General features: G+C 46.5%; 2 pseudogenes; one reads left to right on the top strand and one right to left on the bottom strand.

Moving 5' to 3' along the window:
• Positions 1–4,848: 4,848 nt before the first annotated feature.
• LOC136479161 (uncharacterized) lies at positions 4,849–11,465 on the top strand (annotated as a pseudogene).
• A 5,117-nt stretch (positions 11,466–16,582) lies between these two features.
• LOC136484244 (uncharacterized) lies at positions 16,583–17,276 on the bottom strand (annotated as a pseudogene).
• Between the last annotated feature and the right edge of the window lie 515 nt (positions 17,277–17,791).

The following is a 17,791-nucleotide window of genomic DNA, read 5'->3' as shown; positions in this document are numbered from 1 at the left end:
GGGGCCTCTCATCACCCGTTTGCACCTCCTGTCACCTGGTTTGGGCCTGTTTTGGCCTTGCATGGCCCGTACTTAGCCCGTCGCGAGCCATTTTCGCCTCGTGTGAGACATTTTCATCCCGATGTCATCTTGTCATTCTCTCGTGACCCGTTTCTGTGACCTCATCAGGCATATCCGTCATGCTCGATTTGAGTCCTAGCCATTCCTCGACATCCATCCAACCAACCGTGCTTGGAAATTAGAATCAAACGAGCTTACTTTTGCAAGGTTTTTGTTCAGAAACGCTGGTTTCTGCCCCGGAGACGCACAAAGGTCATTGTTTTTCATGGACGGATGGAATCTTGGAGGTTGACCTCGGGTATGGATACATAACATCATTTGTTGAGCAAGGTAATGTTTGGTACTTTCGTAGCGCAAGATACGGTACCAGGCTTACTATTCCTCTATATAAAGGTTATTAGACGGCACCGGAGATAAAGGGTGTAACCGTAGGTCTCTAAAGTAGGTATTGGTGCATACGGACGGTTGTACTCATAACCGTTCCCATGTATTAAAGTTACTTACATGTACCGTGAGTCAACATTCGGTATTATACTTACCGTCACCGTATAAAAACATTGTTAGGATGCACCGACAATATCACGTATAACCATTATCATGTACGTAAATTACTTTCAGGTACCATAGCGCAAGATACGGTATTGGACTTACCATCAAATTATACAAAAGTTATGAGGAAACACCGGAGATATCAATTGTTACCGTGCATGTCTAAAGAAAGTATGGGTGCATACAGATGGTAGTTCGTATAACCATTGAGATGTATGAAAGTTATTTACATGTACCGCGAGTCAACGTTCGGTATGCCACTTACCATCCCCATATGGACCGAACCTTGGACTTTTCGTGTGGGGACACCTTGGGTGGGTCCCTTGGACCACGTGGGCCACCTCAGTGGGCTCAGGACCCACAGCCCATTTTGTCCCGTCTGTGGCCCGTTTTTGGCTTGTTTTCACTATGCCCTTCACTTAGACAGACTTAGCCATTAGATTTCGGCGAGTTCTTCGGCAAGCAGGGCTGCCAACGGTTAATTTCGACCTCTGATTTGTCTGTGAGTATCCATCATGACTTATATTTTGTTTGTAAGGTTGCATCGGTTAGGTCTGACCTCTTACAAGCTTGGTAAAAGTTAGTTATCGTCAGTTAATTGTAAGGTTACATCGGTCCGGCTCGTATCTCTTACAATTACTGATGCAAGTTACCCTTGATTCTTATCAAAATTTATACGGTTGCATCTGTTCGGCTCGTATCTCATACAAATTTTGATACGGATTAGTTATCGGCTAAATCTATTAAGATTGGTAGGGTTTCCTTGTTGTTTTTAATAGAGTTGCTAGTTATCGATCTTGTTATAACTAGTATTCTTACTATTTGTAACAAAATCATCCCTTGCCCGATTAAGATTGAAGCGGATCAGCTTTATATCTCTTTACATCACCGTCTTGTTGCTTCTCCCTGTTTACATCTCACTTTGACGATGGTTTCGGTTAGCTTAGCTATTTTGGTCCAATCTTGATTGAAGGTAGCATGTGGTCAGGATGCGTTAAACCCTAAGTAAAGCTTGCTAGTTAATAAAATCTGGTCTAGAACAACTTTTATGGCTGCCATCGATCCGCTCGACCGCCACAATTAGCACTATAGATTGAAAATCGTTAAATAGTAAGTCTTGCTTATGGTCAAACATAGCCTCTGGCTACATGCTATGTCCGCATCGTCTATTTAGCCGATCGTCTGTGCTTTATTGATCACAACATATTTTCATGATTCTGTTAAGCGCATATAGATTCGTATTCTTCAAAAGTTTAATCTGTTATCTTTATCATGGCTGCATCAGTCCAGCTCGAACCCCACTGTTAGAGATAATAGGTTAGATTGATAGGTATATGGATTTATCCACGTTTAATAGTCAAAGTGTTTGCATGTTGCAAGTCTTCTTTCACCAGAATCAGCTATTTTAGCCGATAACCCGCACATTGAGAATATATTGGCTATTTACTTGTTTTTGTCTAGGTTAAAATCTAGTATGTTTCTCATTGAATATGAATGCTTCCACGTCTACTTTTTACACCTTTTGCATGTTTTCATGATCATCGGCTGTTCAGATCTATACAATTGAGTAACTGATAATTGCCGATATGCTCGTTTTTACTTACCATGCATCATGAACATCTTGGATATCGACTCTCTAATCAATAGCCTTATCGCATCGGCTACTTAGCCACACATTTGGAATTGTCTGGACAAACACCGGCATATTTCACCTTAAATTACTGATCAATCTTGTCTCCTTGTTAATTGCATGGTCAAATTGATTGGCACGCCCTAGGTCACGACCATCTGGTCCGGTGTCCTCCTAAGTCCGGGGAGAGCTTGGGATCTGCTTCACGTGGTTTCTCTTGGCTGGCTTCGTGTGCCAGCGGCGGGACGTCACTTTTTGCCGTCGACACGCTCTTGCTCTAGGCTTTGGCTTGGTTGTCTCTTCCGTTATCTTGTTGATTTTGGGGCTTGCTGCTTGGATCAACCTACGGAGGTTGCAGAGATTGTTGGGTATTTGCTTGGTGGTTTATGTTGAAGACTTTTTGGTTAGACCCCCACTGTGACCGGTTCTGATTCCTGTTGTCTCTGGGGGTTGTTTGTGCTAAGGTTGACCTTGCTTGTGCTGCCCTTGCTCTTCCATTCTTCTTCGGAGGTCGCTGTCGGATCTACAGTACTTCTCAAACTCATTGTATAGCTGTTCAATGGCCAGAGGCTTTTCACTGACGAGGTGCCTAGCGAATGCCCCAATGCGGAGGCCTTTGATTGCTATTTCAATGGCTACATCTTCAGGTACATTAGGTGCTCGAGCTTTGAGGTGTACAAATTTTTGATAATACTCCCTCAGAGTTTCTCCTTGTTGTTGCTTGCACTGGAAGAGATCTGAGGCTGATAGGAATTCCCTTGAGAACTCTTTGATCTTGGCCATGATCTTGTCGTGGAGGTCTTCCCAGGGATAAACTGACTTTGCCCTTAGCATGGCGTACCAGGCAAGGGCGTCGCCTTCTGCTGCGCTGAGTAAGGATTTTGCCAAGACTGTGTCATTTCCACCTACGGAAGCTATGGCTCCTTCAAATCTCATGATGAATTGCCATGGGTCTGTCTTACCATTGAATTTTGGCAGGGAGATGGGTTTGTAAAAGGGTGGCCACGGAGAACTCTGAAGTCCATCTGATAGTGGAGACCTGTTGTCTATAGATCTTTGAGGTGGTGCAAGGTTGAAGGGGGTGCCGAAGGTCAACTGGTTTGCGGGGCTTGGCGAAGGGTTGGGTTGGCTTTGGGTTGCTGGCTAGGGTTGATTTGAGTTGTTCGAAAGGGGTGGGTTTGGCTGTAGACTCTATATTTCTGCTTGCAGGATTGCTAGCTGCTGTCGGATTTCCAATGCTTGGTGGGACATGATCATTGCTCTTTGACTTGCGGTGAAGGTTGCGACAAGTCTATGTGTCTCTTGCTGTGCTTGTCGCAGCTCCGCCTATAGGTGTTGGAGCACCTTCTCTGGTGTGAGATTAGAATTCACCTGATTACCTTCGCTGGAAGGTTGATCTATTGGCATAGTTTCCCCTACATTAGCCTGGGCTTATGAGGCGCTAGCATATGTGCTATAGGTCGTATGTTCAGGCCTTCCCTGGGTAGACGTTTCTCCTTAGACTCGAGCGGAGGCTTGCCTTTTTGGTGGCATAGTGGGTTTGTGCTTGGCCTAGCACGGTGGGCGTCAATGTTGGGGAATTGGCTCTAACTTTTCTATGGGGACCTTCAGCGATGCCCAAAGTATCAAGAATGTGGGAACACCATTATCGATGCAATGGCTCTCTTAGGGTTTCGAGCCAATCAATCTCTCTCATTCCCGGGGATCGGGTTCTGTTTTTATAGGGCGACATGTCACATTTACAGATTACACTTTTGCACCTGGGTAGCCCAAAGCATATTCCACTAGAGTCCTTTACCCTGATTCCCCCTAGGGGCTCTCTTGTTTATGTCTTCTGATTACCGCCCTTCCCTTGTGGGCCTTTGTCAAGCCGACCTGGGGCACTGCTGTCCTCCGTGGGCCTTTGTGGAGCTCCACTAAGGCCCATGGGGCAGCTTCTTTCTCTCTTACGAAGGTTTCTGCCCTAGCCTCTTCTTGCCTTCACCGCCTCCCAGGCCTTCGCCCGAAGACGTCATCCATCCGCGTACGCGTACCTTCAGCGGAAGCCTTCGCCAGCGGCTCCTGGTCCCTCCAAAGGCCTGGTTCGACCTGAACTCCCGTCATGGGGCCTGCTTCCGCTTGTCTCCTGAAATCATAAAGTTGATCACACAATCTTTGATTATTGTTACGTGGAGGGAACCTTCAGGACCGAGCCATCGCGCCCCCAACACCTCCAAACGAAGTGTGATTTTTGTAAAATGGCCTCCAAGAAGAGCCTCTGTTGGAGAAGAGTGGGACTAGAAAGATGGAATACCCATGTAAGGCCAATAGTTGAGGTACCTGTGGATCCAGACAAAACTCCAAACATGTAAGAATCTACCTTGAAGCAAGGTTTCTAATGGCCATATATATAAGGTGGAAGGTAAACAATCAGGCCCGTATAGCTATCCAGAACTATACTTTGCCTGGGTGCAAAGCAACATATAAAATTAAATCTAGTGCCTTTCGTGTATATATATTTCAAAAAGAGGATAGCACCCTTGTCCTTGCGGTAGCACGAAGTAAGGAACCTGATTCCTCTGTCTTTTGATTTGGCGGTTCTCTCGGAAGACGAAGCACCAACCCAAACATTCAAGTGTTCCTGCATGCGGCTATCTTCAAGGATGCGAAGCTGCTACTAGCAGGAGTCCCACGCTAGTTGCTGAAGTTTCTGCAATGGGAGTGAAGTAGTGAACATTTATACCTCGTGTCTTCTGTCGTTGAGGTGAGCTATATTCTTACCCTTTCTTTTTTTTCCTGCGTTTCTTCCATCTTGTAATAACTAATAACTAAATAAGAAACAGAAAATTCGTTAGTTTCAACAAGCAAGCTGTGGATCATGCATTCATGCAGTCATGCTAAAAACAAATAATCTAGTGTCTATATATATCCTTTTTAATTTTCTTTTAGGTTTTATAAGAATATAGTAAAGATATTTATAGAAGTATACTTGTTTCATTTCCAGCAAGCAAGCGATGGCCATGGCCGGAGTGTTGCGCCTGTGGAACGAATGGGAGATCCAGATCCTGGTCCTCGTCAGCTTCGCGCTGCAGGTGTTGCTGCTCAGCTTCGCGTGGATGCGCCGGCGCAGCATCTCCCGCGTTCTGAGGACCCTCCTTTGGCTCATGTACCTGCTGGCCGAGTACACGGCGACGTACACCCTCGGCCACATGTCCATCGGTGGCAAGGCAGGCGAGCACCAGCAGCTCATGGCGTTCTGGGCGCCGTTCCTCCTCATGCATCTGGGTGGCCAGGAGTCCAGGACACCATCACCGCCTACGCCATGGAGGACAGCCAGCTCTGGCTGCGCCACCTGCTCACCTTCGCCGTGCAGGCGCTCGGAGCAGGCTATGTCCTCTACAAGTACATCGGCAGCCGCGGGCCGCTGGTGGCCCCTGCCGTCCTGATGTTCACCGTGGGTGTGCTGAAGAACGCGGAGAGAGTGTGGGCACTCAGTTTCTCCAGGCTGGAGATCATAAGAAGGTACCTCGACGGTGTTTCTATCAACCAAGATTACAGGGATTACCCTGGGACCCACTGTTTGCAGCCTCCGGAAGTAATCTTTTCCAAATGGGCCGCCCGGCCCGGCACGGCACGGGCACGGCATCGGCACGGCACGGCGAGGCACGGCACTATGCGGCACGGCGGCCCGCCGTGCCGTGCCTGTTAGTGCCACCGTGCCTAAGTGGCAGCCCAGGCACGGCACTATGGAGGGGAAACCGTGCCGTGCCGTGTCAGCAGGCACGGTGGCACGCCAGTGGCCCAGGTACTGACACATTTTTAACCCAAGTTCATCAGCACAAGTGCACAACTCAACTAGTCAGGAAAACACAGCAAACACACAGAGTTAAGAAAATAAGAATATATTTGGAGCATGTGCAATGGCTGCCTCATTAAAAACCTGCTAGGTAAAACTCACCCTTGTGAGAAACCCTAGTCAGGAAAAGAGTATAGCCTAGCTCCATTAAAGTTCAATGTTCTTACATCATTGTCCAAGTCCAAGTTCTCATATTACAGAGCCAAGTTCAAGCTAATTGTAAAGACTAAACTAATAAAGATATGCTTCAAGCTTCAAGTTCAAGCTCCCAGCTGGCCAGCTGCAAAAGAAGAATAGAGTTAGCATTAGGAGCACTAATCAGTTAGCAAAAGAAGAAGAGGAAGTTAGGGTTGTGATTTACCTTGGCGGCCGGGGCACTAATCAAGATAAAGCTCTTCAAATGTTTCCTCCAGCTCCGGGTCCTCCACATTGTGCTGCAGCCTTGCCTCCGCCAACTCCCAGTCCTTGACGCAGGTGAGCCACTCCACCGTCTCCGGCTTCAGCCTCCTCCGCCGCTCATCGATGATCCTACCAGTCATACTAAACGTAGATTCTGAAGATATGGTAGACACAGGAACAGTTAAAACATCTTTAGCCATGATGGACAGCACTAGATATGTCAGTTTGTGCTCATGCCACCATTTCAAGATGTCAAATGAATCATCCAACTGGCTAACAGTGTCACAATCCAAGTATGAGACAAGTTCAGAAGCATTAGAAACTGTAGAAGTAGCAGCATGCAGCAAAGCAGTAGCAAATGTATCTCTAGACAGATTAAGAGAGGAATGCAGCAGTGAAGTATCCCCACCAGAAGGACTAGGTGTATCATCATCATAAATTTCATCCCAAGCAGACCTTTTCTTACCAGACAGGTTTTGAGGGACAGTCCTCCTCAATCTAATAGCTCCATATTTCTCCTCATACTTATTGAAAACATCAGTAAGCCTAGCTCTAGTGCCAACCTGGTAAGCACTGTAATCTGTACTGGTAAGGTTCATCAACTTCCTCAGCACTTTTGTAAAACCCTTCATTTTAGCTCTAGGCTCCAAGATGAATGCAAAAGAATAGAGCAAAGGTATGTCCCTCCAATATTTATTATATTTGTCTATCATAGGTTGAATCACATTTCTCAGGTGAATGTCATTACTATAATTGTTTAGGTGTATAGCAATCTTAACCAGATAATGAAGCATAAGTGGAGATGTAGGATAGTAAACACCAGACAATGCAACAGTAGCATCATAGAACAGTTCAAGAAACACAAATACTTTTTCAGCAACAGCCCAATGTTCTTCAGTTAGAAGCAACTCACTATTCTCACCTCTAGGATAATTGGCATGTATGAAAGTAGTGAAAGGATCTTTGTGAGGAAGCAAAGTCTTAAGCATTAGATATGTAGAGTTCCACCTTACATCCATGTCCAACTGAAACTTTCTAGGCCTAACACCCGCTGCAATGCAAAGTCTTTTGTATGCTACAATCCTCTGATTAGATGAGTTTAAAAATGATATTGCAGTTCTAAAAACTTCAATCAAAGGTTTAAGATAATTAAGTGCCTCCTAGACAATCAGGTTGATTATATGGCATGCACAACGCTGATGCAAGAACATAGTACTAACAGCAGATTCAGGTTCAGGATGTCTTGGATCCTCTACAGGTACCTCAAGACCAAGATATTTAGACAAAACAGGTCTAAGTTTTTGCATGGCAGAAACATTAGATGAAGCATTGTCCAAAGTAACAACAAACACTTTTTCAGCAACACCATAATCACCAAGAACAGATGCAACTCTATCATCAATGTTCTATCCATTATGGGAACAATCAATAAGCACAAGCCCAAGCACCCTCTTCTCTAGTTGCCAATCAGGGTTTATGTAATGAGCAACAATACTAAGGTAGTCCTCTTTGGCTTTGCCAGGCCATATATCAGAGGTTATGCACACACAATTAACAGAATCAGAAGCAAGTAGCTCAACAAGCTTAGCCTTTCTATCAGAAAACATTTTGGCTAAGTCTCTAGTGGTGGTTTGTGTAGAGACATCCTGAAACTTAGGATTATGAGCATTATAGATGTATTCCTCAAATGCAGCAGATTCACCAAAGCTTATAGGAACATCTACCCTAGAAAGCAATCGACAAAGTTCAGTACGAGCACGCATAGGACAGTAATCCCAATTACGCATAGAACCATCAGGATTAAAAGAGATCTAAGACTGACTAAAGCTCCTAGTTTTCTCTCACCTAACAGCACATTTATCCATGTGACGACGGAGGTGGCCAGTGCCAATTGCAGATCTACCAGAATACTGCTTTTTGCAATGGATGCAGACAGCGCCATACCTGACCTTCTTACCTTTGGGACCCATCTTGAACAGCTTCTTGAAGTCAAGCCACACATCAGAGGTACAGGGACGTGATACCTGGTCGTCGGCGTTCTCATCTTGTTCGCCGCCTTGGTCCTTTGCTCCATCACCACCTTCAACGTCGATCGGATCACCGGCTCCACCTCCATATCCACGGCCGAAGAGCTCTTCTACCTCCTCGTCGCCCATGTCGTCATCTTTGTCTTCTCCAGGGAGCTCGCGCAACCTCTCGGACTCCTCATGGTACGCAGACAAGGCAACCTCGACTGTCTCTTCAGAGGGGGGCCGGGCAGGCATCGCCACTGGCCTCAAATGGCTGCACAAGTGCACATGAGCAAGAAGAAGTAGATCATTAGATCAAGATTCAAGAACAAGAAGAAGAAGACGGTCAAGATCAAGAACTAAAGAAAGGACAAGAACGGTTAGGGTTAGGGTTTACTGCAGATTCTTACCTCAACGACGCCGGCGACGTAGACGGAGCTCGGAGCAGCTGCGAATCAGCGGATCTGAAGAAAGAAGAAGAAAAAGATCAGGAAGAGAAAGCATCTTCCGTGCCGGAGCTGCCGGAGGGCGAGAAGAAGAAGAAGATGAGTGCTCTTACCTGCATCTTCGGAGCCCCGGAGCTGCCGTAGGGCGAGAAGAAGAGGTGGGGACGGCGGTGGGTCACCGTCGCCCGTCGGAGTCGTCCCGCGCCGTCGGAATCGGGGAGGAGAGCTAGAGAGAGCGAGAGGAGAGCGCGGCAGGGGAGGGCGAGAATGATTTAGGGTTTAGGGTGCTAGGGGGAGCCGGCCGACGACGCTGCTTATATACACCCCCACCCCAACGGCTAGAATCGCAAGGGTTGGGGGATCCAACGGCCATGATGGCTCGAAGCCGTGCCGATGCCGGGCCATGCCTTTTTTTCGTGCCGTGCCTCGTGCTGGCCCATGGGCCGAATGTGCGGCCCAGGCACGGGCACGGCTGCGGGCCGTGCCAGGCACGGGCACGATGCCTAGCGGGCCGGGCCGGGCTAGTGCCGTGCTTTTTAGGGCCGTGCCCGTGTCGGCCCATCGGGCCTGGCCCATTTGAAAAACTACATCCGGAAGTGCTGGTGCACCACCAGCTGCTGCCCCAGGCAACACCGCCATCCGACGGCGACGGCGATGACAGACAACCGAAACCGGGCGCATTTCTGCCTGGGCTTAGCAGGTGGTCTCCTGGTGTGGTGGAAACCAACGAAGAAGAGGCCCGTGCCCGACGACGACGACACTATTATTAACCTTGCAAACGGGCAGTCGTTGGATGATGAGTCGGTTCTGCAGGGTGCTCATGACCTGCTTTACATCTGCATGGGTCAGTTTGTGGATGACAAGATTTTGCCGTCCAAGTTTCAGACGAGAGCCATGGAGTATTTCCATCATCATCGCAAGACATTCCAGCTGTTCGAGATGCAACTCTCCTTGATGTATGACATCTTCTACACCAAGGCAGCGGTGATCCACACGTGGTATGGACGTTGCTTCCATGCCATTTCCTTGCTTGGAACTGCCATGGCATTCTTTCTGTTTGAGTTCAGCACTGGCAAAGACGGCTACAACAGAGTTGATGCAGCAGTCACCTACATACTGGTAACTGGAGCTTTCATTCTGGAGGCAGCATCGGTGTTGAGGGCAATGGGGTCAACATGGACATGTGCCTTGCTAAGAGATGCAGTGCAAGAAGATGGTCTGACTCCATCGGTGTGGGGATGTCTGCACAGCCTGCGTGTGTCTCTTCGGCGGTATGTCAGGATAGCACAAGCAAGAAGATGGTCTGACTCCATCGGCCAGTTTAACTTGCTGGGCTCCTGCTCCTACACCGGTGACGAAACAATTACAAGTGATGATGATGATGAAGCAAGTCGTCGCCGAGAATCCATTGCAAAATATATGAGGGGTCGTCGTCGTCGTCTCCACGGTTGTGGTGGTCTTGGGAGCAAAATATTTTCCTTCTGGAGAGACGGCAGGAGCATGATTCCGACGGGTGCTAAGGAGCTGGTGCTGGAGGAGATACAGAGGATGGTGGAAAAATGTGAAGGCGAGGAAGGCGTGCTGATGAGCTACCGTGGTCAGTGCGCGCTGAAGCGATTTGGTGGAGTCAGCTTCTTGGAGCCGGTCACGGGCACCAATTTCGACCAAAGCATCCTTGCCTGGCATCTTGCGACCGACAGGTTCCTCATGTGCTCAAAATCTACATATGGTGGTGAAGGTGAAAGAGATCAAGCAGGGCCGCCGTCCCTTTCCCTTGTCGAGGCAACCAAGGCCGTCTCCAACTACATGATGTTCCTCCTTGTGGAATGCCCCTACATGCTGCCATCCCCAGTTCGGTCCACACTGCATCTCCAGGCCAGGAAAGTGTTGCGTGAACGGAATTACTGGCAGTGGTTCATAGGCATAGCATGGGACAGACGCCGCCGCCGCAGTGCCACCACCAATGTTGAAAGCCAAGTGACTGACCTTGGAGCAAAACTCGCCGACGAGCTGCTACACATGGAAGAATGGGAGATGCCAGACAAGCTACTGCGGATGGTTTTTGGGGTGTGGGTGGAGATGCTGTGCTACGCGGGACATCACTGCAGCAGGGAGTCCCATGCAAGGCAGCTCAGCAATGGCGGAGAGTTCTTGACCACCGTGTGGCTTCTGACAACGGCCGAGTTCAATCGCGTCTACCACAGACCAAGCAACTTTAGGAAGCGCCAGCAAGGTTCCATCCGAACTTCTTCAATTTCGTGGATTTCGCGGACTTCATGGAGCCCCTAGCTGGAATCATGCTGGTCTGCGTCCATGTCCTGGTCTACATCCATGTCAAGGTTTGCTGCCTTCATGTCGTGGTTTCCATCCGTGTCAAGGTCAAGGTCTGCGTTCATGCAATTCATTCTGATGTCATGCTCCGTGATATTTTCCCTTATTTTTTTGCCAATCCGGGGTATTATTTTCCTTCTGAGATCACCCTGGAGGCCACAGTTATGACTAATATGGATGTGTCAATAGATATGGATTACCCATAGGTAAATGTACTGGATTTTTTTTAATGTGATGTGAATTGGATTACTTAATTAACCAGCATGCCAATTTGGATCTTTGGACATTACTGAACTTATATACCGAATTATCCATGGACAATAGCGATCTAAGGTTTTTGTCTAATTTATCTTTATAGACTAGGTAGCGTGCCCGTACGTTGCTATGGGATAACTAAATCTTTTATACTAAAAACACACGGATCGCACGATAAGATAACAATACTGTTAAATTAAATACCGACGTCAAAGTGACATTTAATTCAAAAAGCAAAGTTCGTGAAATTAACACAGTCATGGAGAGCGCGACGTCGCAGGCTCACAAACTCTACTGTATAGACTTTTTCGTGATACGGCTAAGATAATATTTTATATCGGCAGAAAGAATTCTACGATATCCATTTCTTTCATGCACCAATAAATCCATGAATAAGTTCCACTGCATCTCCATATAATCATGTACACATAGGTTCGAGTATATATGTAAATAGGTTCGTGCCCGTGCGTTGCTACGGGACAGCTAAACTTTTATACTAAAAACACACGGATCGCACGATAAGATAACAATACTGTAAAAGTATATAACCGATGTTAAAGTGACATTTAATCCAAAAGTTAAGTTCGTGAAATTTACACAGTCACATAGAGTATGGCGTCGTAGGCTCACAAACTCTACTGTGTAGATCTTTCCAAGATGCGGCTAAGATCATTTTTTATACTGGCAGGAAGAGATTTCCGATATCCATTTCTTTTGTGCGCCAACAAATCCACGAATAAGTTCCACCACATCTCCATACCATCCTGTACATGGCGCTGGCAAGCGAATTAGCCACAACTTATGTAATTAGTTTTATAATTAGCTCACGTTTAGTCCTCCTAATTGATATCTAAAAATTCAATACGATAGGGACTAAAGTTTAGTCCTGGGATCTAAACACCCCTAACTCTCGACTTCTGCTGGCAGCTCACTTGCACCACCATGACTATGTGTCTGCACGTATATACTCTAATGCCAGAACGTCTAAGATGGTCTTTAAGGTTGCCATTTGTGTATGCCGTAGGATTGGGATGCTTTGCACTGATCCATGAGGGTGTTCATGAGAGTCAAAATTTTTGATGCCATTATGATGTCTAAGCTTACCAATCAGACAAAGACGAACTTGATTGTTAAAATATTTTCAACACTGCTTTCATATACTCCCTCTGTCCCAAAATAGAATTCATTCTCGCTTTCCGAGAAGTCAACTTTTTTTTAACTTCGACCAATTATAATACAGGTATTTTTTACATGCATGTGGCCTCAGGAGTCGACCAATTGATTGTTAAATGTTGCACGTATTTTTTATAAACCTAGTCAAAGTTGAGAAAGTTTGACCTGCACACATCCCATAACGACTTATATTTTGGGGCAGAAGAAGTATATGCTAATGGGAGTAGTCAACTGAAAGTCGTGATGAACACAACAATACTTTCATTTTATATGTTAATTGGAGCACGAAGAAACACAGGGGAATGGACCTATATACGAATGGTGAGAATATTCGTTTAGAAAATTACAGAAGGTTCACCAGTCTCACCATGTATAACGTGCACATCTTTTATTTGGCACCACTGATGTTCTCAAGGAGCAGCCACTTTTTAATTTCAGGTCTGCATGCTGGAAACACTAAAATTAAGGGACAACCTCGTTGAGTCATCTTGCTTGATCTTTGCCAATTGTTTCCTTCCATGCATGATTATTGTTTCCTTCCATGCATGTGGCCTCAGGTGATCGATTTGTTTCCTTCAAAGCAGGCGGGGATCGCAGGGATGGCAGTTTCTTTTTCTATCGCGCAGGGTATCGCATGGCCGGAACGGAGGAGTCTTGCTTGATCTTTGCCAATTGTTTCCTTCCATGCATGATTATTGTTTCCTTTCATGCATGTGGCCTTAGGTGATCGATTTGTTTCCTTCAAAGCAGGTGGGGATCGCAGGGATGACAGTTTCTTTTTCTATCGTGCGGGGTATCGCATGGCCGGAAGGGAGGAGCGACCCTAAAAAAAATCGCACCAAAAATAGTTTTACTTTTAGTCTTTTTAGTTATAAGAGATAATGGAAAGAACAATCTAGCTTCTTCCTCCAACAAGAGAAATCAGACCACCTTATTACAACACAATATCTTACGGAGTACTAGTTTATGTTTCTTCTTCTATTGGTCGTTTTGCCAAAAAAAATAATCTTGATATCTGATATCTATTTTCTTCAAAACACTCTTAGTAATTTCAAAGAATAAAACCATAAACATAGGAAGGCTGGACAGAACCGAGTCAATCAGCACCAGTCTACTCCTGACATACAGGTGTTTCCCTTTCCAACCACTGAGTCTTTTGCTTTCTACTATACTTTGTTATTCAGTTTGTGGTAAATCATTGGAAGACCACGATAATCGAAAAAGGTAAGTGCCTAATTTGCAACCAAAAAGATGTTACCACATATCTTTACTATTTTATATTTCTCCAAAAAAAAATTGAACTCTCATGGAAGTTACTTTTAAGACCCGATAGTTGTTCAAAAGTACATAGAAGCAGTTTTTTTTGTTCTTTGCTTGTTCAACATCATGGCCTAAAAATAACACAGTACTGTCTTTTAATACACGTTGACTATGTCCTCATGTAAATCCCCCGCGCGCGAAATTGTACTTCACCCTTCGCCACTGCCAGCAGTCAAGGAAATTCAATATTTCTTGGAGGTGACTAATCGCCAAGTAAATACATTTTACTTTACTGGGTGTTACTAACCACCAAGCAAATACATTTTTTTGGGGTGACTTTACCATTTGGGGTCACCATCAAATTTATTTGGACCACCAAGTACTAACCATGTGACCATGGATGAAGCTTGGCTAGTTGATATCCCTCAAGGGTCTGAGCTGGAAAATGAGTTGTTAACATCAACATTTACGAAGCAAGAGGTGAGAAATGCAATATTTCAAATGGAAACTAGTAAAGCACCATGCCCTGGTGGTTTTCCTCTGGAATTTTATCAGGGGTTTTGGAGCATAATCAAAGAGTACTTGATGCCTCTTTTTGAGTAATTCACAATCAGGTTCTACCTCTTCACAGGCTAAATTTTTGGCCAATAGTTTTGTTTATCAAAGAGTATTGAAGTGAAGCAAATTCGGTAATATAGACCAATCTATTTGTTGAATGTTAGCTTCAAAAAAATATACCAAGGTGTCCAGTGATAGAATATCAACAGTTTCCCAAAACATAATTAGACTTGAGTGTGCACGAGCAAATTTGGTGGCTAGCGCCTGGGAAGAGGCTATACGCATGTTTTGGCGGCCGGCGCGGCAAATGACGTGGGAAAGAGAGGGTCGGCGGCGGCAAGTGTTTTTATGCTGTTGATGGACTGGGCCTTGTTACACTTGTTGCTCGAGGGGCCGCAATGGCTAGGCCATCGCGCCGACTGACGGACCAACGTCGAATTGCTGGCTGACAGTCCAACGCCTATTGTAAATAGATGCCCATCAACAAATGTAGAAATACCTTCCCTCAAAAAAAAGCAAATGTAGAATTACCGATTGACGATTTGTCGCAACCTTTTACCTTCATGCTGTGTCTCACTGCCGGATACAGGGCACTCGGCAAAACCCCAAAACACTCGGCAAACTGTTTGCCGAGTGTTACACTCGGCAAACGACACTCGGCAAACGATTTATCGGCAAACGCTGTTTTGCCGAGTGTTTTTCGTCGGGCACTCAGCGAAGACTTTGCCGAGTGCCCAAAAAACACTCGGCAAACATTTTTTGAAAAAAAAAGCATCAGCCACCGGAGGAAGAAAAGGCGCCGCCGGATCCGGCCGCCCCGCTCGCACCGGCGCTGGCCCGCCACCGCCACCACCGGATCCAGCCTCCCCGCGCCGCGCCACCACCGGAGGGAGAGAGAAGAGAGGGTGCCGCCGGAGGAAGAAAGGGCGCCGCCAAATCCGGCCACCCCGCTCGCACCGGCGCTGGCCCGCCACCGCCGCCACCGGATCCAGCCTCCCCGTGCCGCACCACCACCAGAGGGAGAGAGAAGAGAGGGTGCCACCGGAGGAAGAAAGGGCGCCGCCGAATCCGGCCACCCCACTCGCACTGGCGCTGGCCCACCACCGCCGCCACTGGATCCAGCCTCCCCGCGCCGGAGAGGGAGGAGGGCGGGGCCGCGTCGGATCCAGGAGGAGGAGGGGGGGCACGCCGGAGAGGGAGGAGGAGGGGGGCGCCGGAGAGGGAGGAGGGGAGGGCACCGGAGGAGGAGGACGGAGAGGGGAGCTGGGAGGAGAGGGAGGGAGGGGCGCGCGGCGTGCGGGGTGACGGAGGCAGAGGAGGGAGAGGGGAGCTAGGAGGAGAGGGAGGGAGGGGCGCGCGGCGTGCTGCGGCTTTTATTTCCAGAAAAAAAATTTGCCGAGTGTCGTAGATCTAGCACTCAGCAAAGGTTTTTTTTTATTTTTTTTCTTCTCCTTTTTTTCAGAAAAAAAAGATTTTATATTTCTTTGCCGAGTGTTGCAGATCTAGCACTCGTCAAAGGGTTTTTTTATTTTTTTTCTTCTCCTTTTTTCAGAAAAAAGATTTTATATTTCTTTGCCGAGTGTTGTAGATCTAGCACTCGGCAAAGGTTTTTTTAATTTTTTTCTTCTTCTTCTTTTCCAGAAAAAATATTTTATTTCTTTGCCGAGTGTTTTTTTTTTGACACTCGGCAAACCGGCTCTTTGCCGAGTATTTTTTTTTTACACTCGGCAAACCCCCTATTTTGCCGAGTGTTTTTTTCGAGTGTTTTCAGTGCAGCACTCGGCATGGTCTTCACGAACGTGGCCCAAGACGGATATATGTCATCTGCGAGGTAATAACCCATTGTATAATAATTCACATTGACGCTGTAATTAACCTGTGGACCGTCACCTTCAGCAATCCTTGCAAATATAAGAGATCTTCGAAGAACATTGATATTATTGTGCGAGCGTGGCATCCCAAAGAATGCATGCCAAAACCAAAGATCTTTAGAGGCAACTGCTTCTAGTATAATTGTAGGCCCCTTTTTATGCCCTCGGTACATACCATGCCATGAAATAGGGCAATTTTTCCAAGTTCAATGCATGCAATCTATGGAACCAAGCATTCCCGGGAAACCTCTGCTCTCACCAATTGCGAGTAATCTAGCCGTATCCTGTTCATTAGGCAATCTCATGTACTCAGGTCCAAATACTTGAACAACAGCTATGACGAACTTTCTCAAACTTTCTAGAGCGGTACTCTCGCCAATACGAACATAGTCATCCGTAGCATCAGCCGCTACACCATAAGCTATCATCCGAAATGCTGCCACCACCTTTTGCAAACAAGATAGTCCTAGGGTACCGGCTGCATTCCTCTTCTGCACAAATTAGTCATCATGCTCCTCAACAGCATTCATTATACGAACACACACATGACGCCTCATTCGAAATCTATGGCATAAAACTAATTAATTAGCCACACCTGCACGTATGTACAAAAGAAATTTCATACTATGAGGGGAAAGTACAAACCTCCACCTAAAATAGTTCGCCCCATACGTAGGATCATCTGAGAAATAGTTTTGAAAAAAGTCTGGAGTGTTCGGACTGCCTATCACGATTCAATACGCGATGTCCGTCAATAGAACCTCGGTGATATGGTTGCTTGTCATTAGCCTCTGGTACTATGTGTGCAGCAACAACATATAAATCATCCTCATCGTCCCAAGATGATGACTTGAGCACTTCATTGAACATTGTATCATAGAATTCATCTTCGAAATCCATCGTTGTTACACCTTGAGCTGTAGGGTAGAGGGACAAATTCTCTAATCAACCGAGATAATTATCTGTGTCAAATTACAAAATTATGGCCAAATTACGCAAACCTCCTACACGACTAGAGCAGCCACCAGCAGGCTGCCGTGATGCCCTTCAAGATGTGTGGCCGGCAATGGCCGGCCCCTGCGTACCCTGATGGTTGAGTGACTCTACCCCTTGTGGCCTGGTGGACGTGAGCGTTGATGATGCTTGGGCAGCCGACAACCAGCGGATGGCATCGGGATGGAGTTCCAGGCGGCCGGCCCCTGCTGCGGAACTTGAGTTCGAGGCGGCGCCTGCGATGATCCGAAAAGAGAGCGGACGGGATTGGGATGGATAGGAAGAGGAAAATTTTGGTGACGTGGCAATTTTAAATATAGAGTCTCAATTTAGATAGTCTGTCAGAGTAGTCTATTTTTCGAAGGAGGGATTCAATTTACAAAAATATAAAAATCACTAAATTTAGATATTCCTTTTGGCTA

This window comes from Miscanthus floridulus, chromosome 9 (genome assembly GCF_019320115.1).
Source record: "Miscanthus floridulus cultivar M001 chromosome 9, ASM1932011v1, whole genome shotgun sequence".
Lineage (NCBI taxonomy): Eukaryota > Viridiplantae > Streptophyta > Magnoliopsida > Poales > Poaceae > Miscanthus > Miscanthus floridulus.
This window is presented reverse-complemented; position numbering and strand designations above follow the sequence as displayed.